The 15,216-nt window shown below is 43.3% G+C and overlaps 1 long non-coding RNA gene across 1 annotated transcript in view; it reads right to left on the bottom strand.

The window, feature by feature from the left end:
• The window catches only part of LOC138990384 (uncharacterized), a 102,829-nt gene that overhangs the window by 50,975 nt on the left and 36,638 nt on the right, over nucleotides 1–15,216 (bottom strand). The window lies entirely within an intron of this gene.

Here is a 15,216-nt window from a genome sequence, read left to right as displayed (position 1 = left end):
TATACTGACTCTGCTGCTGCTAAGTTGCTTCAGTTGTGTCCGACTCTGTGCAACCCCATAGACGGCAGCCCACCAGGCTCTGCCGTCCTTGGGATTCTCCAGGCAAGAACACTGGAGTGGATTACCATTTCCTTCTCCAATGCATGAAAGTGAAAAGTGAAAGTGAAGTCACTCAGTCGTGTCCGACTCTTAGCGACCCCATGGACTGCAGCCTACCAGGCTCCTCCGTCCATGGGATTTTCCAGGCAAGAGTACTGGAGTGGGGTGCCATTGACTCTACTGAGATGCTAAACCTTTAGTCACCTTCCAGAGGAAAGTCAGATTCTAACTCCAAACTGTTGAATTCAGGTAACCAGATCACCTGGGACTGGCTTAAGTAGCTTCAACTCTTGTCCTGATCATACCTTGAGGTTGCACTCAGCAATTTGTCATGTCAGAAAAAATAGATCCAAGGCCACAAACATTAGTGACATCAATATTTCAATGAAGATTTCACAAGAAGACAAAAAGATTTCCATCTTATACCACACACTGAAACCTTCATGAAATTCTTTTTTAAACAATTATAATTTTTCTCAAAAATTCTCTCAATAAGTCACCAGTTCACTTTCCTTTCACTTTCTCTTCCCCAATATAGCTTCTCCAGAGGAAATCAGTTCTGATACTCTGTTTGCATATTCCACTTAGCAAAATAAACTCACAGTGATATAGTCATATGATGAAATATTACTCAGTCATTAAAAAAAGAATGAAATACTGATACATACTACAACATGGATAAATCTTGAAAACATTATGCTGAGTGGAAAAAAAAAAAACAAACAAACAGACATGAAAGTCCACCAATGGTATGGTTCCACTTATATAGAATATACAGAATAGGTAGATCCATAGAGACAGAAAGCGGATTGGTGGTTGCCAGCAGCTGAGGGAAGAGGGGAATGATCACTTAATAAATAGGAGTCTTCCTTTTAAGGTGAAAGTGTGTTGGAACTAGATAGAGGTGGTGGCTGTACAACACTGTGAATGCACTAAGTACTCTTGAATTGTTCAATTTAATATGGTTAATTTTATGTTATATGAACTGCATCTCAATAAAAATAACTAAATAAAATCATGGCAGTCAGTTCCCCCAATACTTGTTCACCAAACAGCTCTAGTACTCAACCCTGTCTCGTCTCCCCACTCAAGATTTTAATTTATGAAACCATAGTCTCAACAAAACTGGTGAGCTGAGACTTCCCAGTGACTAAGAAAATAAGATTTTGTTTCTCCCATTCACCCAAGAAAGTATCCTAGACAGAGGATGTCTACACAGAGTAGGCTCTATTGAAACCCCCTTGGGCTGGACCATGAGGCTCTAAGGGATTTGCCCAGATCTAGGAAAGGAAGTGAGGAATGAGCCAGTCCACACTAGGATAAGTCCCTTCTGTGAAGAAGCCATGAATCGAGCCTCAGGATTGGAGAACTGGGCTTATCTTGAGCCATCAGCTCAGCCAAGGGCTCCCACCATGATGGGCAAGGTAGTGAGAGAAAGGTCTGGAATGGGCCACTAAGCCACACCTCAGCCAAACCAGTTTAGGGGCAGCCTTCCTATATTAAAATCACAATAGGTATTCTACACACTCATCTGTTTCTATGATTTTGTGTTTTGCTTTATCTTATTTTGCTCCTTAAAAAGTTTCTTCTGAAAATTTTTAATGTTTGTCTCAGATTTATGTCATACTGCCTACCTTTGGCTATTTTACTGCTGGTGACAGATTCCACAGAGCAGCTGGCACTGTTCCATTCCTTGATCGGAATGTATGAAGGGCACAGGTGGTAGTGAAAAGTGCTAATAACACCAGCTCAGATTGTATAGCACGTTCCCATATGTTATCACATTTAACCCTACAACACTTTAAAACAAATATTATTGTTTTCTTATCCAACATATATAAACAGCTCATACAACTCAACATCAAAAAGTCAAACAATCCAATTTAAAAATGGGAAGAAGAGCTGAACAGATATTTTTCCAAAGAGGCAGATGGTCAACAGGTGCATGAAAAGATGCTCAACATCACTAATTATCAGGAAAATTGAAATCAAAACCACATGAGACATCACCTCACACCTTCAGAATGGCTATTATCAGAAAGAACACAAATAACAAATGTTGCCAAGGATGTGGAGAAAAGGGAACCCTTGCACACTGTTGGTGGGAATGTACATTGGTACAGCCACTAAGGAAAACAGAATAGAGGTTTCTCAGAAAACTAAAAATAGAACTACCATGTGAAGTGAAGTCACTCAGTCGTGTCCGACTCTTTGCGACCCTGTGGACTGTAGCCTACCATGCTCCTCCATCCATGGGATTTTCCAGGCAAGAGTACTGGAGTGGGGTGCCACATGACCCAGTAATTCTACTCTACGTTATATACCAAAAAAAACCATAAACACTAATTCAAAAAGATATATGCACCCCAACATTCATAGCAGCATTATTTACAATTGCCAAGGTATGGAAGCAACCAACCTAAGTGTCCATCAACAGATGAATGGATAAAGAAGATATATTAAATACACACACATATGCAATGGAATACTACTCAGTCATAGAAAAGAACAAAATTTTGCCATCTGCAGCAACATGAATGGATTTGAAGGCTATTCTGAAGGAGAGCAGCCCTGGGATTTCTTTAAAAGGAATGATGCTAAAGCTGAAACTCCAGTCCTTTGGCCACCTCATGTGAAGAGTTGACTCATTGGAAAAGACTCTGATGCTGGGAGGGATTGGGGGCAGGAGGAGAAGGGGACGACAGAGGATGAGATGGTTGGATGGTATCACTGACTCAATGGACATGAGTCTAGGTGAACTCCGGGAGTTGGTGATGGACAGGGAGTCCTGGCGTGCTAAGGTTCATGGGGTGGCAAAGAGTCGGACACGACTGAGCGACTGAACTGAACTAAACTGAATGCTAAGTGAAATAAGTCAGACAAAGACAAATACTCTATGATATCCTGGATATGTAGAATCCTAAAAAATGCAACAAACTGGTGAATATAACAAAAAGAAACAGATTCATAGATACAGAGAATAAACTAGTAATTACCAGTGGCAGGATGGAAGCAATATAAAGGTGGGGGAGTGGAATGTTCAAACTATTAAGTTTGACTATAAGGATGTATTATACAACACAAGGAATATTGCCAACATTTTGTAATAACTGAAATGGAATGTAACCTTTAAAAACTGTATAAAGATATACATGGAAGAAAAACAAGTAACTTAAAAAATAGGAAAGAAGAAGAAGACATTAATAGTATGCTCTGTGCTTTGGGCAAGCAGGCCTCTCAGATAGTTAGATGTATACTTCAGGAAGAATTTTAGTGAACCTAGATTCTTGCCTCTTCCCATACATAGAAAGAAACTAAAATCATTAACTTGAGATATCCTTGTGACTAGCAGTAATCTTTAACCATGAGCTATGCTTGACTGCACATACTCCCTAGCCAAAAAAAAAAAAAATCCACATATAAACTGGCTTCTCACCTCCCTCTTTTGAATAGTTCTCTCAGAGCTATGCAGAGGCTGTTTCCCAGATTGTAGTTTCCAATACAACCCCGACTAAAACTCACAGCAAAAAATAAACCAATTACCAATTTATACATAAAAATTATTCTCATTTTAGAAATGAGGAAAATAAATTTAGATTTATAGAAATAAAACAACCCATACATGTTAGGTAAAATCAAGGGACACTGGGTTTGATAATGAGGTGAAACATCAAAGGAGGTGTTATGAACTGATTCGTGTCCCCACCAAAAAGAGATACGTGGAAGTCTTAACCTCAAGTACCTTATTTCAGAGATAGGGTCTTTACAAAGGTAATCAAGTTAAAGCGAGATCATTAAGGTAGCCCTAACCCAATATGACTGGTGTCCTTATGAAAAGGAAAAAACTGGTCAGAGACAAATACTCATAGAGAGTAGACATATAAAATGACAACCATCTAAAAGGCAAAGAGAGAAACCTGGAACTAATCCTTCTTTCACAGCCCATGGGAGAAACTGACCCTGTGAACACCATGATTTCAGATTTGAGACAATAAAATTTCTGTTGTTTAAGCCACTCAGTCTGTGGTACTTTGTTATGGAAACAAGCCAACACATGAGGGAAGGAATTATGGGGAAGTGTGGATGTGGGCTCCTGGCTAATGAGAACATCACTAAAGAAACTTCACAGTATACCAGTCACTCCATCCAGCTTTGAGCATTAGCTCATTGAGAGTTTGGAGTTTCCAGGTAAATGAAAGAGTCACTGCCCTGGAAGCAGACTCCAGTATAAGCGGCCCTGGAAGTCAGCTTCTACCTGGAAAATGCTGAACATTATGGGCACTAGAATACAGATACCAGATACAGAAAGAAGGGTACTGGTAGGGGTGGCCAGCATGAGAATGCATCTTGCCCCCTTCCTTGTGCTTCCCCCCATCCCTCACTCTATCTGGAGTCACTTTCCAAATAAGCTAGCATGAACTTAGCTGCTCTTAGTTGAGCTGTGTTATACATATAAAAACAGCACCACATTTCAAAGTTTGAAAAAAGAACATAAAGTACCTTCTCATATTTGTTTCCTAGTACCACTGTAACAAATTACCACAGATTTGGTGGATTAAAACAACATAAACTTACTCTCTCACAGCTCTGGAGCCAGAAATCTGAAATCTAGGTATTCACAGAGCCACACTCCCTTAGAAGGCTCAAGCATTCCTTGGCTTGTGGCTCCACCCCTGATCTCTGCTTCTGGAGTCCACAGCTTTCTCCTCTGTGGCTGTGTTTTCTCCTCCTCTGTAGGACATTTGTCATTAGATTAAGGGCCCACCCAGACATTTTAAATGATGCTATTTCAAGATCCTTGATTTAATTACATCTGCAAAGATCCTTTTTCCAGATAAGGTCACATCCGAGGGTCCCAAGGATTAGGATGTGAACCGAACTTTTGGGTAACCACCTTACCACCCACTACACTCCTTCATTTTTACATTAGTAACATGGTGCATTAATTTGCTAGGGCTGCCACAAGAAAATATCACAGACTAGGTGGCTTAACAGAGAAGGCAATGGCAACCCACTCCAGTACTCTTGCCTGGAAAATCCCATGGACAGAGGAGCCTGGTAGGCTGCAGTCCATGGGGTCGCTAAGAGTCACGACTGAGCAACTTCACTTTCACTTTTCACTTTCATGCATTGGAGAAGGAAATGGCAGGCAACCCACTCCAGTGTTCTTGCCTGGAGAATCCCAGGGATGGGGGAGCCTGGTGGGCTGCCATCTCTGGGGTAGTACAGAGTCAGACACGACTGAGGCGACTTAGCAGCAGCAGCAGCAGGTGGCTTAAACAACAGAGATTTATTTTCTTATAGTTCTGGAGGCTAGAGGTTGAGGATCAAAGTTCCAACAGAGTTTGTTTCCTCTGAGGCTTCTTGCTTTGGTTCACAGATGGTTGCCCTCTTGCCAACTCTACACATGATCTTTTCTCTGTGCACATACAACTCCTGACATCTCTGTTGGGTGTGCAAATCCCTTCTTTTCATAAGGACAACAGTCAGGTGTCCTTGATCACCCACCTTGATAATTAGGCCCACTTTGATGACCTCATTTTACCTTGATTACCTCTATAAAGACCCTATCTCCAAATACAGTCAATTCTGAGGTTAGGGTTTCAACATGAATTTGGGGGAACACAATTCAGCCCATAATATATGATGAAATAATATTTTGGTTGCTTTGGGTTAAATAAAATATAGTCCAAAAATTTAATTTAAGAGGAAGTGTGGGGAACAACTTGGACCAACTTCGACTCCTCGCAGATTTGCCCAGGGTCTGCCTTTGTCTCCTCATGCCGTACCGTCCTCCATCAACCCTGGCCAGAACAAGGGCTGTTAATGACATTCTAGACTCTTGATTCTCTCAGTAGTTGGAGAAGCACATGGTGAAAGGAGACCAGGAAGAAGGTCCTAGTGGTAGTGTTGCCAAGGGACTCTCAAGAACAGAAAGAAGAGCTCTATTAAATCTGTTTGACTACCTGTTCCATACATGGACCACCCTCTACACACATGTGCGTGCACACACACACCATCGCTGCAAGTCTTGAGCAGAATCCACCACACCTCTAAATATCTTGTTTCTTTAAAGAAATCACAGAAAGGACCTGGTCCGTATGAACCCGAGAGGACAGAGCAGCCACAGGGGTGGGATGTGGGTGAACCCGAGGTCAGCAGGAGGAGGAAAGTGGAACCGCAAATGGCCATCAAAGTGCTGGGAGTCTGCAAAGATCTTTGGGAGGGTGTCCGACTTCCCACAGGATGTGTGATGAGGGCTTGAGCTAATTTTATTTCTATCTCAGAGGACGTGGTGACGTCAACTGACATCTGGGTTACACTTGTTATCAAGGAGTTGAAATGAAGACACGGGAGTCATGCTTATCAAATTTGTAGAGGACAGGAAGCTGAAAGGAACAGCAAATACATAATTAGAACCCACAAGTCTCAACAAGCTGGAATACCACCCTGAATTTAATAAGAGGAAACTTAATAAGAATGAAGGGAATGTCCTACACTTGAGATGATAGATAGAAGATGAAAACCTATTGGTACAAAGCACTTGGAAAAGAGTCAGGGGTTTGACTTAGATGAGGGTACCCCAAAAGCAGGCAGAAAAGAAGAAACCTCAAGGAGAAAAGAAGTACACAGAGGAGGGCGCAGGCTATCAGTTCCTTTCTGGTTGGACCCCTGGAATGTCAATTTCAGGTCTGCCTGCCGTACATTAAGAAGGAAGCAAACTGAAGAATGCACAAAAAATGAAAACCAGAGTGATCAGAGAACCCCAAACCACATAAGGCAGGAACAGAGCTGTGTAGCTGGAGAAGCTATTGAGCCCAGGTGCAGCAACCCCTGAAGACTGCATGCCCTAGAACCCACGCTCCATGACAGGAGAGGCCACTGCAGTGAGAAGCCAGCGTACCACAACTCGAGTGGCCTCCACTCTCTGCACCTGGGGAGAGCCCACAAGCAGCAGTGAAGACCCAGCACCGCCGAAAATAAATAACAATTTTATTCATTTTTAAACTAAAAAAGGCCTAGAAGTAGACCGTGGTTAAAGCCTCAAGATTTTTCTAATCTTTTCTGCCACCAACTTCAGAGTTCTGGTTTCATCCTCCAACTGTTGCCTCAAGGTCCCAGGATGGCTGCTGAAGCTCCAACAACACAAATCAGCATTCAAAGCAATGGAGGGGTTCGATAATAAGGGGGCAACCAATGTAGCACAGAGGATCTTTTCTTTAATGGTGCTGTCCTTTTTCAGAAAGGGAAACAATTTCTCATATATGTATCTCATTGGCCATACTGGGTTATACAGTCAACTCTATCCACAAGGAAAATTGGAAAAGGAATACCTAGCTTTTCCAGGGGAGAAGGCAGTGGCAACCCACTCCAGTACTCTTGCCTGGAAAATCCCGTGGACACAGGAGCCTGGTAGGCTGCAATCCATGGGGTCTCGAAGAGTCGGACACGACTGAGCGACTCCACTTTGACTTTTCACTTTCATGCATTGGAGAAGGAAATGGCAACCCACTCCAATGTTCTTGCCTGGAGAATCCCAGGGACCGGGGAGCCTGGTGGGCTGCCGTCTATGGGGTCGCACAGAGTCTGACACGACTGAAGCGACTTAGCAGCAGCAGCAGCAGCAGCTTTTCCCGCCTATATAGTGGGAGCCTGGCAAGGGGGAAGGGAACGACGTTTAGTAGCCCTCAGTAGTATCTGCCACGATAAACCTCAAGTGTAAATCAACTACCTGTAGGTTATCTTAGTGTTTTTAATGCAAATATGTCTAAATAAACACATATACTCACATAGAAAATGAAAGTGAAAGGTGAAAGTGTTAGTTGCTCAGTCATGTCCGACTCTTTGTGATCCCATGGACTGTAGCCTCTGTCCATAGAATTCTCCAGACAAGAATACCCAGGGATTGAACCTGGGTCTGCTGCATTGCAGGCAGATTCTTTACTGTCTAAGTCACCAAGGAAACCCCTATACTCACATAGGTGTACTGCAAACAGTTTTGTTTCCAGTTTATTACTTAATATTTTGAGAACTTTTCTATAATATTTTGAAATTCTCTGAAAATGTAATTTTCAGCAGTTGTATAATATCCTTATGCTAGTCCACATTCAACCATTTCTCTACTCTTGGGCATGGGGGTTATCTCCTTTAATATTAATAGAAAATTTTAGCCGTCATCTCCAGAAACAGAAGGGTGAGGCTTGGAAAGCAATGACGTACCCATTTCTTGAAATATTCCATCACAGGGATGAAAGAGATAAGACACAGCATGGGGGTGGGTGGTCACTAGACTTTTTGACATTTCAGACCCTTTCTCAACTCCTCGAGATGCACATAATAGAGTATAAAAGAGAAGCAGATGTGGCCAGGGAGAACCCCTGTGCCCGTCTCTGTTCCACCTTCCCATTCTGCTGCCCGAGACCACAGGCTGTGCAACATTCCTACTCTGGATATCCCCAAGGTCAGCACCCCACACAACACCCCACCCAAGGCCATACCATCTCTCTCACTATCTCCTGTCAAGGAGAATAGCCTGAATCACTCTTTACAGGCTTTAAAATTACCAGGAGACAGCAACACCTCTGGCTCTTATCAATGGGGCCAAATATGATAATTGGTGTGAGCGACCTAAGCCTGGACCAGTGGAGCAAGGATGGAGAGAGCATAAGTCACCAAGAGCTGATGACAGCCTTGCAGTGATGCTCCTCTGCTGTCTCTTGCTGCTTTGAAGCCTATCTGTGGCTTCCTGGCCTGCCACAGGGACAGGCAGGGGCAGGTATCTTCATGGTGACTGCTCAGCAAACACCACCAGGGTCATGCAGGTGATCTGGGTAATGCAAGGAGTGAGAAGTGTCAGTTCCCAAGCGTTTTGTGCAAAGGGTCACAGACATGGGAGTGGTGTTGGGGCACAGGACAGACACCTGCCTTATCAGCAAAGGATTCGATGTCAGCCTTTGCTATATATAGTTATGCTTCAGGAGATGTGATTTGACCTAAGACTGCTGCTGCTGCTAAGTCGCTTCAGTCGTGTCCAACTCTGTGCCACTCAATAGACGGCAGCCCACCAGGCCCCCCTGTCCCTGGGATTCTCCAGGCAAAAACACTGGAGTGGGTTGCCATTTCCTTCTCCAATGCATGAAAGTGAAAAGTGAAAGTGAAGTCGCTCAGTCGTGTCCGACCCTCAGCGACCCCATGGACTGCAGCCTACCAGGCTCCTCCACCCATGGGATTTTCCAGGCAAGAGTACTGGAGTGGGGTGTCATCGCCTTCTCTGTGACCTAAGACTAAATGAGTCTAAATTTACTTCCCATGGAATCATGGAAGTATTCATACTCTTCAACAGGGTCAATATGCCAAGCCTATGATTCAAAACCAAGTTTTTTAAGACGCAACCAACTTACAAGAAGACCACTCAATGACACACACACACGCACACAAATAGCCTTTAGCAACATCACCAGTTTATTCTCAATTACATAGACCTTATTAGCTCATCCCTTCAGGATCTTGCTCTTTTAAGTGGGTTTAGGGAACACATATTGAAAGGTCAAATAATTTCTGTAAATCTTAGTGATATAATATTGCTATCACCAAGCACAAAACAGCCCAGTAAGAAAAGCTGCAAGAATTTGCATTGTCTCATTTTTTAAAAAATGGAGTTCTACTTACTTGCTGGCTGTATGGAATTGGAAAGGTCACAAAATGTGCAAGGGTCAGCAGCCCTAAAGGTCATTTTCTTACCTATGAGGGCACTGTGTCTACCAGGAACACACTCACATGTCCACCATCAGCTCACTAGGGGCAGACCAAAGGCTGAAGCCAGGGATCTGAACAGAGGAGTCTTTTTTATCTCAGCTCTGCCAAGGACTGCCCCCAAAGCATGTCTCTTAACTACTCCAGGACTTAATTTCTTCACGTATAAGTTCTTATTTGGGTCCATGAATCTGGCCACCAGAAGGAATCTTGAGAAGTCCTTTCTAGTAATAGCTGCCCCTTCCCACCCCCAGTTAATATCAAAGGAATCCTCTTTAGTGTATTAAATTAATAAAATAACTTTCTTAATATTATTTTACCTTTGGATTAGGGACAAGTCTCATTCTGTTCATCACAAGCCTCTTAAAATCTTATTTATTCTAAGCCCTCAAACAGAACAAAGCGTACCCAAACTTGGCAAAGGAAAAGTTTGAGAAAGTGTTAAATATCCCATTTACATTCTCGATTGCAACCCTCATAAGATGCAGGACATTGTATAAGGCAACCTGCTGATTTATAGAACTGGGAAGACTATTTCCCTAGTCTCCAAGGCTCCAAGAACTTACAACATAGAGGAGAAACAATAACTACAATAGATATTAAGAGAGAAAGGAAAAGGATGCATAGCTTACACACAAAATATAAGTAGCCACAGTGGACACATCGGGACATCCTTCCAGTACACAGTGACCCAGCGTTTCCTGAGAAGGGCCTCCTCCCCCAGAAACCTCATCCACAGCCATGTTCATACACCATCACTCACCACTGTCTCAGCCATGGCTGATTGGACCAGCTGTCCATGGCTGGCGGACACCTGACCAAGCTGAACCAAATTCTCTGACCTGGGGAGTTGAAATCGTGATTCGGAGCACCTGTAAACCCGGACATTTTAGGGTAGCTATACCTCAGAAGAGGAAGGAAGACAAAAGAGAGCAGAGAGGAGCAGCCCAAGCCCCTGTGTGCTCCCAGACGCAGAGACTGAGAAGACAGCTGGCTGCCTTGGTCGCTAATAGCTTTGTCTTTTCTGGTACCCGGCCCCCATAGGGCCTCACTGGCATGCCTATCTTCCTGAAACTTGCATATTTCCTATCAAACTTTCCCCTTTCTCCTTGAGCTGGCTGCTGTTGCTTACATTCAAAGCTACCTTGACTAGACCTTGATCACTAACATACCCCTCCTCATATAAAAGAGACACAGATAATCCATGACAGCCAAAAGTCCAAAAGCCATTTCAGCCCTGCAGGACATTATGGAATGAGTATGTTTAAACTGCTGAAATTCATAACACCTTGAATAAAAATACAAGCCCACAGCAATGCAAACCTACTTGGCAGAGTCCAGCAAAGCCTGTGCATTTCCTTTGTCCTGCTCTGGGCTCTGCTCTCCTCTGCTTTCTGGCCCTCACAGGACGAGGAAGCATCACCCCATCCCCGCCCCTCCTACCCATCTGGCCCACAGACCCACAACTGCCACCATTATGACCAGCCGAGGACCTCACATGTTGGGAGGTACCTCGAAAGGCCCTTTCTGAAAGTATCAAGCGGAACAGATGGCTGCCTGAAAAAAATGAGGGAGGAGGCAAGGAAAACCACTGGATTCTTTTTAGAAAAAGTTTACCATCACATCTCAGATAATTTATAAAACAAATAATGCCTAAAAGACATGCAAAAGAAGACCCTTGTGGCTGACTTCCTGGCCAGTGAGGGTTTCCGGTGTGGCTCAGAAACTTTGATGGAAGAGCCAAGTACAAAGGAACCTGAAGAAGGATCCATAGGAACAAAAACCATCGCAGGAAGGAAGACTATTTCAGACAGCCTGAATGTTCATTTGGCCCAGGAGAACAGGTGCAGCAGCATGTAGGGGTGGCAGGAACACTGGCCTTGTGGTTACAAAGCCTGCTAGGCCCCCTATCCCAAGAAAGAGAGTCCACCAATTGCATTAAGAGAGATTTCTTTGTTTAACCCAAGCTTTCCTCATGGCAAAATAGTCCTTTCCTCTTCATCTTGGCAGCTCCCTGACGAGTAATATTAGGTTATAAACACTCACGTACACACTCTTTTTCACATACACACACACAGCATCGCATATTCTACCACATGTTCCCAGAGTTCCCTTCATCACTACTCAACACGTACATCTTAAGTAGTTTATGGACCCATTAAATACCACAGAGACCAAGGATCATGTCTGAGACCTTAGAGACATGTCCATGAGGAACAGCTTCCAGTTTACATGGACTTGGTCATGGAGATGACTTGATTCAATCACAAAACGAGGTGACCTGAATGGACCTCAGGGAGCCCCCTTCCAATACAGCTCCTTCAATTTCCAGATGATACAAAGGCTGGGTGTGGTTATCACAAAAATGGCCTTAGTCCAAAGACCCCCTAGGCTTGGCCAGGCTATTCTTTGCTTCCCAATCTCCTAGGACAGGCCAACCTGGCCCCACTCCCAGGCCTCACACGTGAGTTTTTGCCAACAGGCCTCATAAATGTCCAGCAGAGAGGTTGCCAAGCTCAGGCCCCACTCTGGCTCGTTATCTGCCTGCAGGGTTCTCCCATGACTTTCTGGCTGGCCCCGCTGCCACCTCTCTTTGTGGGCCAACTGTACCAGCTTGGCTGCTGGTGTGTTCAGTCACAGGTCCTGCCTTTGTTTGGTTGATAAGCACAGTCAAGTTCCAGATCCCACAGCTGCCACACAGGCATCCCTGCCCTGACTGTGAAACCTGCACTGCCTTGACACGTAGTCACCCAGGGCCTAGGGTGGCCCAGGCCTGAGGCTTGGGCACAAGGTAGAGGGAGAGGCTGGGTCCATAGTCACAGCGCCAGGCTCCTCTTTCCAGAATCACCCTCTGCATTTCCCTTGCCAGTTGGCTCTTTTTTTTTTTTGTATATCAATTACACTTCAACAAAGCTATTTTTTTTTTTTTTTTTTTTTTTTAAATTTTATTTTATTTTTAAACTTTACATAATTGTATTAGTTTTGCCAAATATCAAAATGAATCCGCCACAGGTATACATGTGTTCCCCATCCTGAACCCTCCTCCCTCCTCCCTCCCCATACCATCCCTCTGGGTCGTCCCAGTGCACTAGCCCCAAGCATCCAGCATCGTGCATCGAACCTGGACTGGCAACTCGTTCCTTACATGATATTTTACATGTTTCAATGTCATTCTCCCAAATCTTCCCACCCTCTCCCTCTCCCACAGAGTCCATAAGACTGTTCTATACATCAGTGTCTCTTTTGCTGTCTCGTACACTGGGTTATTGTTACCATCTTTCTAAATTCCATATATATGCGTTAGTATACTGTATTCATGTTTTTCCTTCTGGCTTACTTCACTCTGTATAATAGGCTCCAGTTTCATCCACCTCATTAGAACTGATTCAAATGTATTCTTTTTAATGGCTGAGTAATACTCCATTGTGTATATGTACCACAGCTTTCTTATCCATTCATCTGCTGATGGACATCTAGGTTGCTTCCATGTCCTGGCTATTATAAACAGTGCTGCGATGAACATTGGGGTACACGTGTCTCTTTCTCTTCTGGTTTCGTCAGTGTGTATGCCCAGCAGTGGGATTGCTGGATCATAAGGCAGATCTATTTCCAGTTTTTTAAGGAATCTCCACACTGTTCTCCATAGTGGCTGTACTAGTTTGCATTCCCACCAACAGTGTAAGAGGGTAATAAGGAGAAAACAGAAAGAGAAATTAAGGAAACAATTCCATTCACCACTGCAACGGAAAGAATAAAATACTTAGGAATACATCTACCTAAAGAAACTAAAGACCTATATATAGAAACCTATAAAACACTGGTGAAAGAAATCAAAGAGGACACTAATAGATGGAGAAATATACCATGTTCATGGATTGGAAGAATCAATATAGTGAAAATGAGTATCCTACCCAAAGCAATTTATAGATTCAATGCAATCCCTATCAAGCTACCAACAGTATTCTTCACAGGGCTAGAACAAATAATTTCACAATTTGTATGGAAATACAAAAAACCTCGAATAGCCAAAGCGATCTTGAGAAAGAAGAATGGAACTGGAGGAATCAACCTACCTGACTTCAGGCTCTACTACAAAGCCACAGTTATCAAGACAGTATGGTACTGGCACAAAGACAGAAATATAGATCAATGGAATAAAATAGAAAGCCCAGAGATAAATCCACGCACATATGGACACCTTATCTTTGACAAAGGAGGCAAGAATATACAATGGATTAAAGACAATCTCTTTAACAAGTGGTGCTGGGAAATCTGGTCAACCACTTGTAAAAAGAATGAAACTAGACTACTTTCTAACACCATACACAAAAATAAACTCAAAATGGATTAAAGATCTAAACGTAAGACCAGAAACTATAAAACTCCTAGAGGAGAACATAGGCAAAACACTCTCTGACATACATCACAGCAGGATCCTCTATGACCCACCTCCCAGAATATTGGAAATAAAGCAAAAATAAACAAATGGGACCTAATTAACCTTAAAAGCTTCTGCACATCAAAGGAAACTATTAGCAAGGTGAAAAGACAGCCTTCAGAATGGGAGAAAATAATAGCAAATGAAGCAACTGACAAACAACTAATCTCAAAAATATACAAGCAACTCCTACAGCTCAACTCCAGAAAAATAAACGACCCAATCAAAAAATGGGCCAAAGAACTAAATAGACATTTCTCCAAAGAAGACATACAGATGGCTAACAAACACATGAAAAGATGCTCAACATCACTCATTATCAGAGAAATGCAAATCAAAACCACTATGAGGTACCATTTCACACCAGTCAGAATGGCTGCAATCCAAAAGTCTACAAATAATAAATGCTGGAGAGGGTGTGGAGAAAAGGGAACCCTCTTACACAGTTGGCTCTTTTAAATTATTCTCTTGTGCCGCCATTATTACAGTTCTCCCATATCCTGAAAAGCTTCTGTCCAGGGAAACACTTGAAGCAGCCAGTAAAATTACTAACTAGCTTAAGAAATCTAGGCCAATGTTTCTAAGTGAGGTTTGAGGCAGAAACGCTGCTGCTGCTGCTGCTAAGTTGCTTCAGTCGTGTCCAACTCTGTGTGACCCCATAGACGGCAGCCCACCAGGCTCCCCCGTCCCTGGGATTCTCCAGGCAAGAACACTGCAGTGGGTTGCCATTTCCTTCTCCAATGCATGAAAGTGAAAAGTGAAAGGGAAGTCGCTCATTCGTGTCCGACTCTTAGCGACCCCATGGACTGCAGCCTACCAGGCTCCTCCGCCCATGGGATTTTCCAGGCAAGAGTACTGGAGTGGGGTGCCATTGCTTGTTAAAAATGAAGGCCTTGAGCCCCATCCTAGGCTTTCTGACTTAGAAT

Source organism: Bos mutus, chromosome 2, assembly GCF_027580195.1.
Source record: "Bos mutus isolate GX-2022 chromosome 2, NWIPB_WYAK_1.1, whole genome shotgun sequence".
Classification (NCBI taxonomy): Eukaryota; Metazoa; Chordata; class Mammalia; order Artiodactyla; family Bovidae; genus Bos; species Bos mutus.
The sequence above is the reverse complement of the archived record's forward strand: the minus strand, read 5'-3'. Positions and strand labels throughout refer to the sequence as shown.